Here is a 12,112-nt window from a genome sequence, read left to right on the forward strand (position 1 = left end):
CATTTGATAAGCGGACTCTATTTTTACCCAGTATGAAATACACTCCCCATCATCAACCAACCGATATGAGACTATGGAGTAATCCCTGATCTGTAATCCCAGTACTACTGCAATGGTGGTAATGGTTATGATATTAGCAGCTCTAGAGATCGGAGATTATTCTAATATTCCTAATATAATCACCTGTAAGACGGTAACCCACATATACGTCTCTGGGCATAACCAAACTAGGGATACACAAAAAAGTAGCTTTAACAAATTTGATTTTGATAGATTAGATTATTCTATTTGATTCAGTTGATAGTGATATCAAAATCTGCCCCGATCACGAAGCTTATTTTTCTTCACGAGAAGATACTTATATGTTTATATGTGAGCGGACATCTTACATAATACTAGTCCCGTTAACTTCATTAACTAACCATTATTAGATATTTTATTCGCATGTTAGACGCAGCATATCATAGGTCTTTTACAATTTGAGTCACGATGAAACTTCATTAATATACATCCACACGATCATAGGATGCGCAAATACGTCGTTCAGTAAATAGGGCAGAAGTCGAGGGGTATAGGTGCGGGTTTAATGCAAAACGACGCAGCCATAGAGCACGATAATGTACAACAATCACTCTGCCTTTTGACTTTAGCTTGCCTTGTTTGTCTCCTATCAGCAGAGTCCGTTTACCGTGCCGATGGCTACCACTACCGATTGGATCATTCGTTATCACGAGAACGCATGAATCGACTCTAATCATCGTGCATCTGCAGAGTTTAAGATTCGGACCAGGTATTGACAGAAGCAGCAGGTCAAGCACAAGCCGACCAGAGCCACATCATCGAACTGAACGGAAAAGCGAGAAATTAAGGACTCTGTGGTGGCTCGGCTGGCGGTAACACAGACTTTCCAGCGCAGCTAGAAGAGTAGCTTCCTCTCAGTTCTACGGTGCACCTGTCGCGTATCTGCTGCGTAGAGAAAAGAACCTAGCTGCCACTCAGTTGACTCAAATCCGTAGCAACACAACGAGTGGGCGCTGACGCCGGTTTACTGCCCGACAAATTCTGGGCGAGGCGATAGGAGATAAGAGCACTCCGTAGAATGCCGCACCGCACAGCAGATGCAAGCGTTGCATTTTTCGTCCGCTGTTATGTTACCGGTTTTTTGGGGGGCAAGACTGTGGGAAAAGGGAATCTGATCAGTTAGCGCAGCAGTGCAGTTGGTAGAAACGCCAACGAGGCTATGGTGATTCAAGGTGAAGGCAATTCAGCAAATGCACGCCCAACTCATCTATTCGCATCCTTTTTCCCTATTCTCCTTTTCCTTGTCTCTTTCTTTTAACAGGTTCTGTATATATGGATGTATTTCGGGGGCGCAGCAAAGCCAAACCTCTAGTCGACTAGAGCAGCACCTATTATAGTATATGAGATGGTATTGACACGCGTTGGACACGGCGATGACGGTCATATGTGGAGTCGTGTTAGAAAGGATAATAACAAAAACAAAAGACCGCTTAAGGAGTTCAAGGCATCGGCAGGAGCGATCAGCTGGTCGGCGTATGCCGCAGGTAAAATACTGTTCTGAAACATAGCGTTCGTTACTCAGGCGGGGACGTTTGCGCTCGTCCATGGCGAACATATATTGTTGCATTGAACGTACACATAGGACACATACACATATCATACGAAGGTGTGAAGGAAGTTGGCAAGGGGGGATTCAGTGGAAAGAGAAATTTAAGCGAACGGAGAAGGTTTGCGAAGCAAAGTAGAGCGTAGCATTAGAGACTGTAGTCTTCCATAGTGCGGCAACGAGCCATGCTGGCGATAGCGGTGGCTTAAAAAGGTCACGCGTATCTTCCGGAAGAGTTCGCTTGTGGTTATCGCCAATTGACTACAAGCCCTGCTGCCGCTGCTATTGTTCATGTGTTACCTAGCAAAGTTCTACAGCAATAGCAAACGAGGCTCTACTATTTATTTGTCTTTATTATCAGCGCTATTAAAGTCATAACCATTGTCATATTCAACTAAAGTCATAATCATTGTCAACGATATCGAACGAACATGACATATGTAGTTGCTACCGCCACTGGGTTTTCGATAGTAGCCTACGAAGTGAGCATAGGTCTGCCTCTGGGTTACTCTGTATCTTCAAGATTGCTTGTTGTCGACCGATCCTTTTATCCTTACTCCCCCGCCCCGCCCCCGTCCCCCGCCCGCCTTCTCTTCTTGTGGGGTTCACTCTCCGCGTGGATATACTCCTACCCTTGCTTGTTTTTGCGTCTTCGTCACGTCCCTGGCTGTTTCCAGCCTCGATAGGCCCTTTTTTTGTCTTTGGACTTGTTTCTCGTTTCAGATCGCCTTTACTGTCCCTTTGATATTCCCTATACGTTGTTATGCGTCCTTAGTCGCTGTCATGACTGTTTTAGCTCTTACTGTCGTTCCTGCTGCTAGCGCCGTTATCATAGTCGGTTAGTGCCGCGGGCAATTCGGATTTTTCACGTTCAAGCTGCCGCCGCAGCTGGTGCAGCTGTCTAAAAAGATTTTGCATCTGCTGCTTATTCTTATCACAGAGTCAATGTTGCAGAGCTAGCTAGCTTTTATCCGGATGCTCAAGAATATTTGTATTATCACCCACTTCCCTGCGCCTCCTTTCTGTTTTCTCTGGTCGCCCATGTTTTCGTTCCTAACGCTGGACTATTGCGTGCAGCATACATTGTTATCAGATTAGCGTAGTTTTCATTATCATTAAAGTTCTCCTCAACAGAAGCGGCTTGCCACCTCTGGCTGTGCTACTTCGAAAAGTAGAGAAAAAAACAGTATAGGAAATGTCGCTCAAGTTTAACTTATACATTTAGTGTCCTCATTTCACTTAGTTCAATGCTCCTTTGATGGTCGTAAATATTTTGAATCGTACTCATTTTAAAGCGGATTCATTACAATGTTCGTCAACGGGCCCCTCAAAGGGTTTCTTTAACAGATCAAACAATCACCGTTTCGATGGTCAGTTGGTAAATACGAAATTTGCTCAAGTTCTATTAACGCCCTCGATGAAAGAGTTACTCATTAGCCTTATAATATTTTATAAATGAAGCGACTTTTTCAAATATTCGTCCAAACTATAGGTCTTTTTTAAAAAAACTTGCACTTAAGGTACTTATACTTTTATCTACGTGCCTCAAAAAGTATCTTGTCAATGGCGACTCGTTCGCACGCAACAGACACGCCATTTCGTATTAGTCTCTCGGATAGACTCTGCGATACCGTCAACCGCACCGACAACCATACTTTTGTCGCAATGCTGCGTGTTCATCCGTCTTACGAAATCAATATTCCTTCTAGTCGGGTGTGGCAGGCAGAATTTCGACAACGACCCGTGTTCGGTTTGCGCAGTGATCAATATGATATGAGTGTCAGCTTGTGTGAGGAGCTTTTTCGCCGAGAAAAGGAGAACGAAAAAGTAATGTCCTTAAAAATAACCGTTCAAGATACACAATGACGTACAACAATCATTTTAGGTTTACAAAAAAATTAACCTATTTTAACCTCTATAAGGGCCTAAGAAACACATGTTGTATAGATACATGCACGAGGGCGGACCCGAATTCTGCATGTCACGTTAGTGGCTAAGTTGATAGAGCCGAAGGTATAAAATAATATGACTAACTTTGTGCGTGCCTTGTAAACTCACTCGTTCGTCGCTATTGAGCGATTTCGGTCTGACAGCGTCACGATGCTCAAGACCTGCTCTGTTTTGCCCCTAGGATGTAAACTACACGTGATACGCTCCCTGTACAAACTGTTTGACGTAACAGTATTGTATCGTACAAATATTTGATGCTCTCGACGGACGTCGTTTTTTTGTCACCAGCCAACGGCAGACACCGTTTTCCAATACAACATCTGTCTGCAGTTTCGACGTCTTCTTCAAGGCGGACCGTCCGATTATCAATGCGGATTATTACATCATCAACTATGAACAGCTCTTGTCGTTAAACAACATTTGCTGATTGCAGTAGAGTTGTTTTCCTCCTTCTACAGTTAATTTGAGATCTTGCAATATGGTGAAAATTAACCCAACGACGTATTCCATGTTATGTCGAATTTGTATCGGACCCGAAAAGACGCCCTTCCCTAGGTGAAGGTATATAATTTCTATAGTGTATATATGAGGTGAAGTAAATGTGAACTGAGAGCTGAAGGGGCTCCCTTCAGATGTTGTAACAGAAGATATACAAGCTATCCGGTGATTCTCTTGTCCTACTCTACACAAATAGCGAATAATTCTAATTCAGATAAGCTTTGATTTATTGTTTATTTGACATGGCATGCCTAAGACACCAGGCTCACGTTCGTAGCTTTCAAGATTTCGGCAGAGATCAACTATATCACATCTTTTTACACTGGACAAATCCCTCACGAAAAATAATGTTGTGTGTGTGTGTTTTTTTTTTACTAGAAAATGGACGGACTACGTTATCGCTAGTTTTTTTTTTTGTGGTTTCTGAAAAACCAAGGGAAAAGCTTCATGAGACAGCCTAGGGGGTCCCTATAGGAGTCCGAACTAAAGGGTTAAGAAGATTCATCAAAATAGCTTGAAAAGCCATTTTTGTTATATTTAGATTTTTCATGTATAAACTGATGGTCGTTATATATGAACTTAACGAAGGTACGCCCCAAATCAAGAAATTCTATCGAAATCATTTGTCGGCGGTTTAGGTCCAAATCGAAACTCGAGTGGTTATATTGAATAAAAATAACCGCCAGAACAATAAGACGTTGAATAAATGCTAACCTAACTAAATTGTCTGGTGTTTTTTTTAGGTACGATCTTAAAAACAATCCGAATGTAACCACCCCGCCATACTTAGCTGTAGCCGGTGCGCAATCAAATAGATTCAAACTAATTTAATACGATCGTTTCAACACTGTAGAAAGATTGCGAAATACTAAACAAGACAATTTGAAAGAGGCATTATTCTATTTTAGCGATAGTTATATCAACAATAAAAAAAATCGGTGAAAATGTTTAAAGAATGCTATATGATAGATAAAAATTACATATCGTAGCGGCTGTTTCAGCGGGTCCAGCACTCGGCGCGTTCTATCTCACCATCTAATGCGGCTAATGTCGGTATTGAACAACTAAGCTATGACGTCTAAGCAAGCTTGACTAGCTTCTGGCAATTTTACCTATTTCCATACATAAGGTGCCGAAAGTACACAACGCGGAACAGCTGAAAAGCTTCTCAGCATGCAGCCACCAACGTTGCCAGGAGGCTGAGAGAAAACCTTCCCCTACCTCCGCGTAAAATCGGTAACAAGATTCGATAAAGATACACTCCGAAGGATTATTTACGAACTTCAAAAAGGTAGGTTCGCTTCGTATAAGGTCTTCCAGAACAGCTGAAGTGTCACGGATTCGCTGTGTTGAAGATTTCGCTTTACCGCCGCTTCAAGGGCTGTAGATATATTAAGAAACCTTATTGAACGTTCGAATGAAATAAGCCTATCTTTATTGAGTAAACCCAGTCGAAAATGAGACCGTTGGTAACTGGAAAAGGGTTCGTTTCGTAAATGGATTTGAAATTGGAATGGAAAAACGCCCATCATAACTTCAGATACGTTTGTGAAAAATTTTCCGAAAATTGCGTCGTGCCGAAAACCAAATCATCAAGAATTACGTTGTAGCCTATGATATCTGCCAAAGGCATGAAAGATTGTCTATTTAACACGGGCAATACTAGAGCAGCAGAGATATGCTGAAGTTATCGAGAGCAAACTGCTAGTTGACATGCGGTAATTGTACCCTGACAGTGACGACGCTTTCATGCTTGATGCGGCATCTTATCGCCAAGCTTGGAGTATGTCTTAGCTACTCACTGTCAAATACGTTCGGCGTGGCCTGCTAATTCTGCAGACCTCTATCCTGTAGGCACTGCTTAGGAAAGTGTTAAATTACCAGTTTGAGAAGGAAAAGAAACAGCGAATATTCCTAATATACCTGAAAAGACCACTAATGTATGGTAACAGGATTCATTTTTGGCTGAGACAGCGAAAAAGTGTATCAGCCTATCCCAAATAATGGTAGGAATTACAGCTTCAAGAGGCAATACCATGAAGTACTGATGTTTGTAACTATGTCACATCGTTTGTCAGCAGCATGTATATTTTGCCAAGTTCTTTATCGAGCAGTAAATTAACAGGGTAAGTTAATAGTTGAACAGTTCTGCTTTCGTCTGTGTACTACCAAACAATGTACACTATTCCAGTTACGTAGCAATGAGCTAACAAATTTGTGATTTTGGCACTTCGTTGTATATATATATTGGTTTCAGTCATTTCGTCTGTGCCCGTTTATGGCGAAGGAACTCTAAAGTAAAAATGACTACCATCGGTCAAAACAGCCAAAGAATCAGCGCGACCTTTTTCAACTCGTTTGTCTGTTTCATGCATAAAATCGCTTGATCTTCTGACGAACAGACGCGCGGCACATACGTACGTTTTATTGCCGCTAGTAACGTAGCAGGCTAGTCCATCTAGGATTTTACTTCGAATCCATTTTTAGAATGTAAACAGACGCATAGGAGCTAAGAATATCTCAGTGTTGTTTCGTCGTGAAGTGGCCATCACAACGATAGCAGTATCGCCACCGCCGCTGCCATTGACATCATCAGTATTTATCGTCTAGAAGACGAACACCTGGTTTCCTGCCAAGCAGCTAGCGTGGTCGTAACGGGTTCTTTACGCGTGTGCCTGGCCCACGATAGCCTCTGCACTGCCGACAGCAATCGGCTAACACTACTTATTATGATTGTTTGCAACTATTCTTACTGCTACTCCAAATCGCAATCGGCTGCGCCATTTTACGGAACACGTAGTATCCCTTCGTTGAAAATCCCGCGCATCCGCCAGTGGCTCTTGGCGCTGACTCCAAAGGTTTGCGTTTACCAAATGCCTGATTTAGGTGCACTAAACAGAGGGTATATTGTTTTGGTGTTGCACTGCCGTAAACTGCAACGTTGATGACTGTTGTTTTTTCATGCATTCCCTTTGTCATCTCATTGCATCGACTGAGTATTTTAGTTGGGTCATTGGAGCTGTCAATAGAAAACAGATCAGAAAATTAGTTATAGCTACAAATAGGTTTTATCAGCGAAATTATTATTATCAGTGGATAAGCTTGTCACAGAAAAACTAACCGCGTCACTTGTAGCGCGGCCTATTGATGCCACTCTATAAACATCATGAATATAGCTAACGTCCAATGACGTAATAAACATCATCATGCAGCGTCACAACGCTTTTACAGGGACGAACAGAGCTGATCGCAAGATTAATCCTAGAAGTGGGTAAAATTAAGCCAGATTACACTCGAAAGTATTAATGGTATCAAAGGTATTATGCCGTAGCACAGGCTCAGTGGGAAAGCGTAAATTCAGCTGGTTAAGCAATGTGTCTGCGGATTTCGATCAGTGCGTGACCGTTAGCGTGACCGTTAGGCCCGTTTGTATTAAATAGGACGGTACAATCATGTTTTAGCGGCAGTAATCGCCGACCAAACCTTACCTGGCACTTGATTGATACTTCCTTACTAATCGAACTTAAAGCACCATTCGTATTATTTCAGATTTTAACTTATCCACTACGTTGTATTAAATAACGCTAATTTCCGAATGTATCATAAAGCATTTGCGGAAATAGTTGAGTTTCTCTACAAAACGGCTGAACTTACGGCCTTATTAATAGAAGAGAATTGATTTTGCACAAAGAGGTTAGCTGCTATATAGCAGCTACCGGAGCTGTGCAGAGACAAAATCTGATCTTATTTCGAACGTTAAGCAGATTGACGTCGCATACTAGGCTATAGCCTGTACGCAGGCAGGAAACCGTGTTACCGTAATACGAAGTTCGAGTCTATGTTACTGACCGTGTCCTTTTTTTGAGACCCTATGGAAAGTTAACATTGTTTGGAATTTTCATTCCATCTTTTTTGAGTGCTGTGTGATATACGGACATTTAGGGCTCAGTTGTTTGTCAGGTTTCCTACCTTGACCTCTAAGCTCATCAATACTGAACTAATTTTAACACAGTGGAAACGTCAATACGCCCATAGGATCATTATATTTAGCAGTCAAGTGCTGTAGAGGTTTTATCTATCTCTATCAATGGTTCCGTCTGTGACGCAGAAATAGATGAGGGTGCGCCCCACTACCATGGCGAGACACAAGCAAATGTCATTGCAACATAGAAATATTATGGGTCGATAATGCCCTTTGCACCGATTCTCCCAAACTGATAAAAGAAAAAAACACTAACTGGAGCCCCTGTGATGCCTTTGTTGCGTATCACCTGAACGTAGCAAATCTAATTTGATATGCATTATTCAACGACATGCTAATGTACCGGCCTTTGAACAGTGGGAAAAGACCCCGGACTAGTTGACTGTTACGCTTGCAGCTTCGCATCAAAAATATGACAAGGAGGGATCGAATTAGGACCCAATTTTATGTTCAGGCCACTCATGTGCTTTGTTTAGACGTTTTCATCGTATGTTATTTATGAAATATTTTGGTGAAGAAATATTTATGGCTCCACAATTATATGCCCTGTCACATTTGTACACGAATGATAATGTTTGCCTATCTACTAATAAGGCCACTGAAGTCTAGAAATAGTTCCTGCTAGGCTGTCTATTTTTTAGGCGACCCATATTTACCATTCGTATTGATATAGCTCACTGTATCGCTCGTCGGTTTTTGTTTTTCTGGACCAGGCAACAACTATTTAAGATATTGTCACTCAATCCAGTAGGACCTATGTAAATATTCTTAGTATAATGTTGATCAATTTCTATTTAGTTGAAGTTTAAGGAATTGGAGGCCCAATCAGCAGCTACGTTGGCAATAAAGAGACGAGGAAAATGCAGATCGTAGCTGACGATCTAGCTATTGTTGATAGTATTAATAATAATAACAACAACAACAACGGATACATTTTTCAGAAAAAACGTTCTGTTAAAATGTTAGCAAAAAAAAAAAACTGTCAAAATGTAGGCACCATTTCATCTCAGCGCTCCAAAACGCGATGGGACATTTCTCGATGGTGCCGAAACTCCGCTTAGTTAACTATCAGTTTTTGCACTGCTCTCTTTGATGACGTCCAAGTTAGAAAGGAACTTGTACTTGGCTGTGGCATTGTTTGAATTCTAGAACATCACTAAGAAACATGGCAGCCTAGTGAAAGATCTATGTGACACAATTAACGACGCCTTGGGTCGAGGTTTTGAATGACTCTTGAGTTATTCTAGAACCCAGTGGCTTGAAAGAAGAATAATAAATAGCGACATTTATAAATGGGCTCACCTACAAATGCAGCAGAGCGAAATGCTTGTTGGATATCGTACGTTGGGATTAATACGCGTCGGGGGTGTCAGAAGGGTTGCTTGATTATTCCAGACTATAACTATTCTAGACTGAAAATGCCCTCAAAATAACCAACAGGAAAGACGATACGTGAGGGAAGCTATTTAAGATTGCGCTTAAGGACTTTTGTTTTTAAGACAAAGCATATCGCTCGAACTATAATGGCAAAACATCAAACAAATAACGACTACAGTCTAACAATTACGTTGGCAATTCAAATTAAATAATCACTTTGGGCGGACAAAACGATACGATCAATTGATATATTTACTATTATCAAACTGGAACGTAAATTAGAAATGAAAATATTTGTGAATAAATATAATTCTATAATTTATTTATACTTCAGTAACCAAAAATTATCTCGTAACCTCACATTAGTATAGCAAAAAAGATTAATTGAAAAAAAAGAAAAAGTATTATTAACATTTCTTTTCCAGTTTTTGTTAGAACGCTCTTAGAAAGATCACTAATTGTCGGTTCTGCCCCATACAAAGCAATCAGTGTAGTAGGTACACGATTCACCAGCTACGTTCAAGCAGAGTTTATCTGTGCCCATTGGAGTCATTGGGTCAGCGAAGTGGGTAGATATAAGCGCCCAGCTGGAATATTCTAGGAAGCAGTCTAGTCTAACATCTTCTACTACACAAATAAACGAAAAAACTTTTTATATTTATAATGATCAACATTAATATGCCAGTTAGCTGCGGAATCTGAGTAATTCTCTTCATACTAATATATCCAACGGTTACAATGTGATGTGTCGATTAACTAAATGGGGACGTACCGAAATGAAGCAACGAAACCTAAATGAACTTAGGTTAAAGACCTCGTACAATATAGATAGGGCAAGGGCCTCATGAAGGTTTAAGAGCTTTCATTTTACATCCATATATATATATATATATGTTCGTGTGTGTGTGTGAGTGTAAATTGTAAGGTAGCTTTGATGCTAGCAACCGCAAAAAATGAAACAAGCTCAGAGAAATGTTCCATAGCTGCATAGTAATTTGGTTCTTTATTTAAAAATAGCCTAAATAGATACTTCGTAATATATTGCTCCAATTTTGAATTCGATTGCCAACAAACTATGGCTACCGAACGTTTATCCCTTTCCTGTCATTGTGTCATAACGGGTCCTTTTTACTTTCTTTTACACTAGTCTGCTCCGTCATTAATTCCCTATCAGTATAGCTGTTGACAACGAAAATCTTAGGTATAGACCACCACGAATCCGAGTAGATCCTCCTGGCCATAGACTCGGATTCCTAGTATATCACTATAAGCAGTCTAATTATGGCCAGTACTATAACAACTACCGCTATCACCGCTGTTTCTAATAAATGAAAAATCGATTGGGGTTATATCGAACGTAGTTCGTGGCGGAGGGAGGCTAAAACCATGGCGAGACGCAGTTGAAGGCAGATCTATCGCTTGTTTGCGTGCCCGCGTAGGTAGAAGCTCGCAGGCACACGGGTAGGCAGCGGGTGCCTGTCTAACGAGCAAAAGCGGCCATGGTACTCTGGGCGCGCGCGCGCGCGCACACCATAGCGTATTGATAGGCACGGGAACGGCTCGACTGAGAACAGGCCATGAAAAACGAAAGCCTGAAAGAGAGAGAAAGTTCTATATGTTTATAAATCACCACGATGTGCCATCTTGTGCTTGCCAGCAATGCGTGCAAAGATACAATACATTGACAGGTCAAAACGAACGAAAGAAAGAACAAAAGAGGGTCTACAAAGCTCGGCCGTATCTAATCTAGCAGGCCAGCGCTGATATTATCTTTTGTACCGAAAAAAAGGTAATCTTCGGCCGATCATTTAGGCGAGCGTGTGTATGTACACGGAGGAGATAAATGTATATGAGGCTTAAAACCATCGTGAGTTCTATAGTTGTTCTACTGACTAATAGTGAGTTGTCGTTTTGCAGTCGCCCTTAAGTAGTGATATTCGGCTATTACTGCAAGTAGTGAAAGCGACAAAAAGGAAAGATTGTTAAGACGGCTCAACACGTGAAGACCTGAAAAGTTAGTGGGCATTGAGGTGTGTCACATGGCTTGAACTTTTCAAACAAGTGTTACACCATGGTGCCTTATGGCTACAGATCTATATATGTCACTAAATATTAGAACCTAACCTATAGCATTAATGATTTCACTGAATGTATGGTCAAATAGCTAAGAGTTGATTTTGTATAGGCAGTGGTAAGGGTAATTTGTTTGCGACGCGGCGTAGAACATTTCGATCAATCAAATATTACGGGTAATAAGCGTAATGCTTTTCATGTAGATTAAACGCTTAAAAAGAAACTACTGAGCCTCGCCTAGGGACAACACGAAGCACTTCACGATGGCAAATACGGCGCCCTTTCCGTTTCGCGACTGCGGTAACCTCCGTTGGCAAATTATTTTAGTATGCTAAATCAATACAAGCTACTACCAAAGTTACGACGTACTTGTTCCCCTAGGTGCTTTTCCATTTGATGTCGATGTGGGAATTAAATATGTCGGGGGTAGTCCAATTATATCTTGAACATTGAAAACACAAGAAGTTTCTGCTGAGTTTACGATTTGAGCTTCAGAGTACAATTGTATAAAGTTCATCCTATTATTATCGTTCAAAGACACTTTTATAAATAATCGTTCCTATAGGACATAATTAAAAAAGATAATTGCAAAGGAGCTAATGATA

The 12,112-nt window shown here is 41.0% G+C and overlaps 2 long non-coding RNA genes across 9 annotated transcripts in view; one reads left to right on the forward strand and one right to left on the reverse strand.

Annotated features, from left to right (window-relative positions):
• Positions 1-5,128: 5,128 nt before the first annotated feature.
• The window catches only part of LOC147753728 (uncharacterized), a 42,780-nt gene continuing 35,796 nt past the window's right edge, over positions 5,129-12,112 (forward strand). Inside the window, exon 1 of the long non-coding RNA XR_015310316.1 lies at positions 5,129-5,366. This is a non-coding gene — a long non-coding RNA (uncharacterized LOC147753728). The remainder of the gene's footprint in view (positions 5,367-12,112) is intronic.
• LOC111258840 (uncharacterized) overlaps positions 9,736-12,112 on the reverse strand; it is an 11,596-nt gene continuing 9,219 nt past the window's right edge. For all 8 annotated transcript variants that reach the window (XR_015310310.1, XR_015310314.1, XR_002679227.2 and 5 more), the window contains one exon: positions 9,736-11,026. This is a non-coding gene — a long non-coding RNA (uncharacterized LOC111258840). The remainder of the gene's footprint in view (positions 11,027-12,112) is intronic.

The sequence above is a fragment of the Varroa jacobsoni genome, unplaced genomic scaffold, assembly GCF_002532875.2.
Source record: "Varroa jacobsoni isolate VJ856 unplaced genomic scaffold, vjacob_1.0 scaffold_269, whole genome shotgun sequence".
Classification (NCBI taxonomy): domain Eukaryota; kingdom Metazoa; phylum Arthropoda; class Arachnida; order Mesostigmata; family Varroidae; genus Varroa; species Varroa jacobsoni.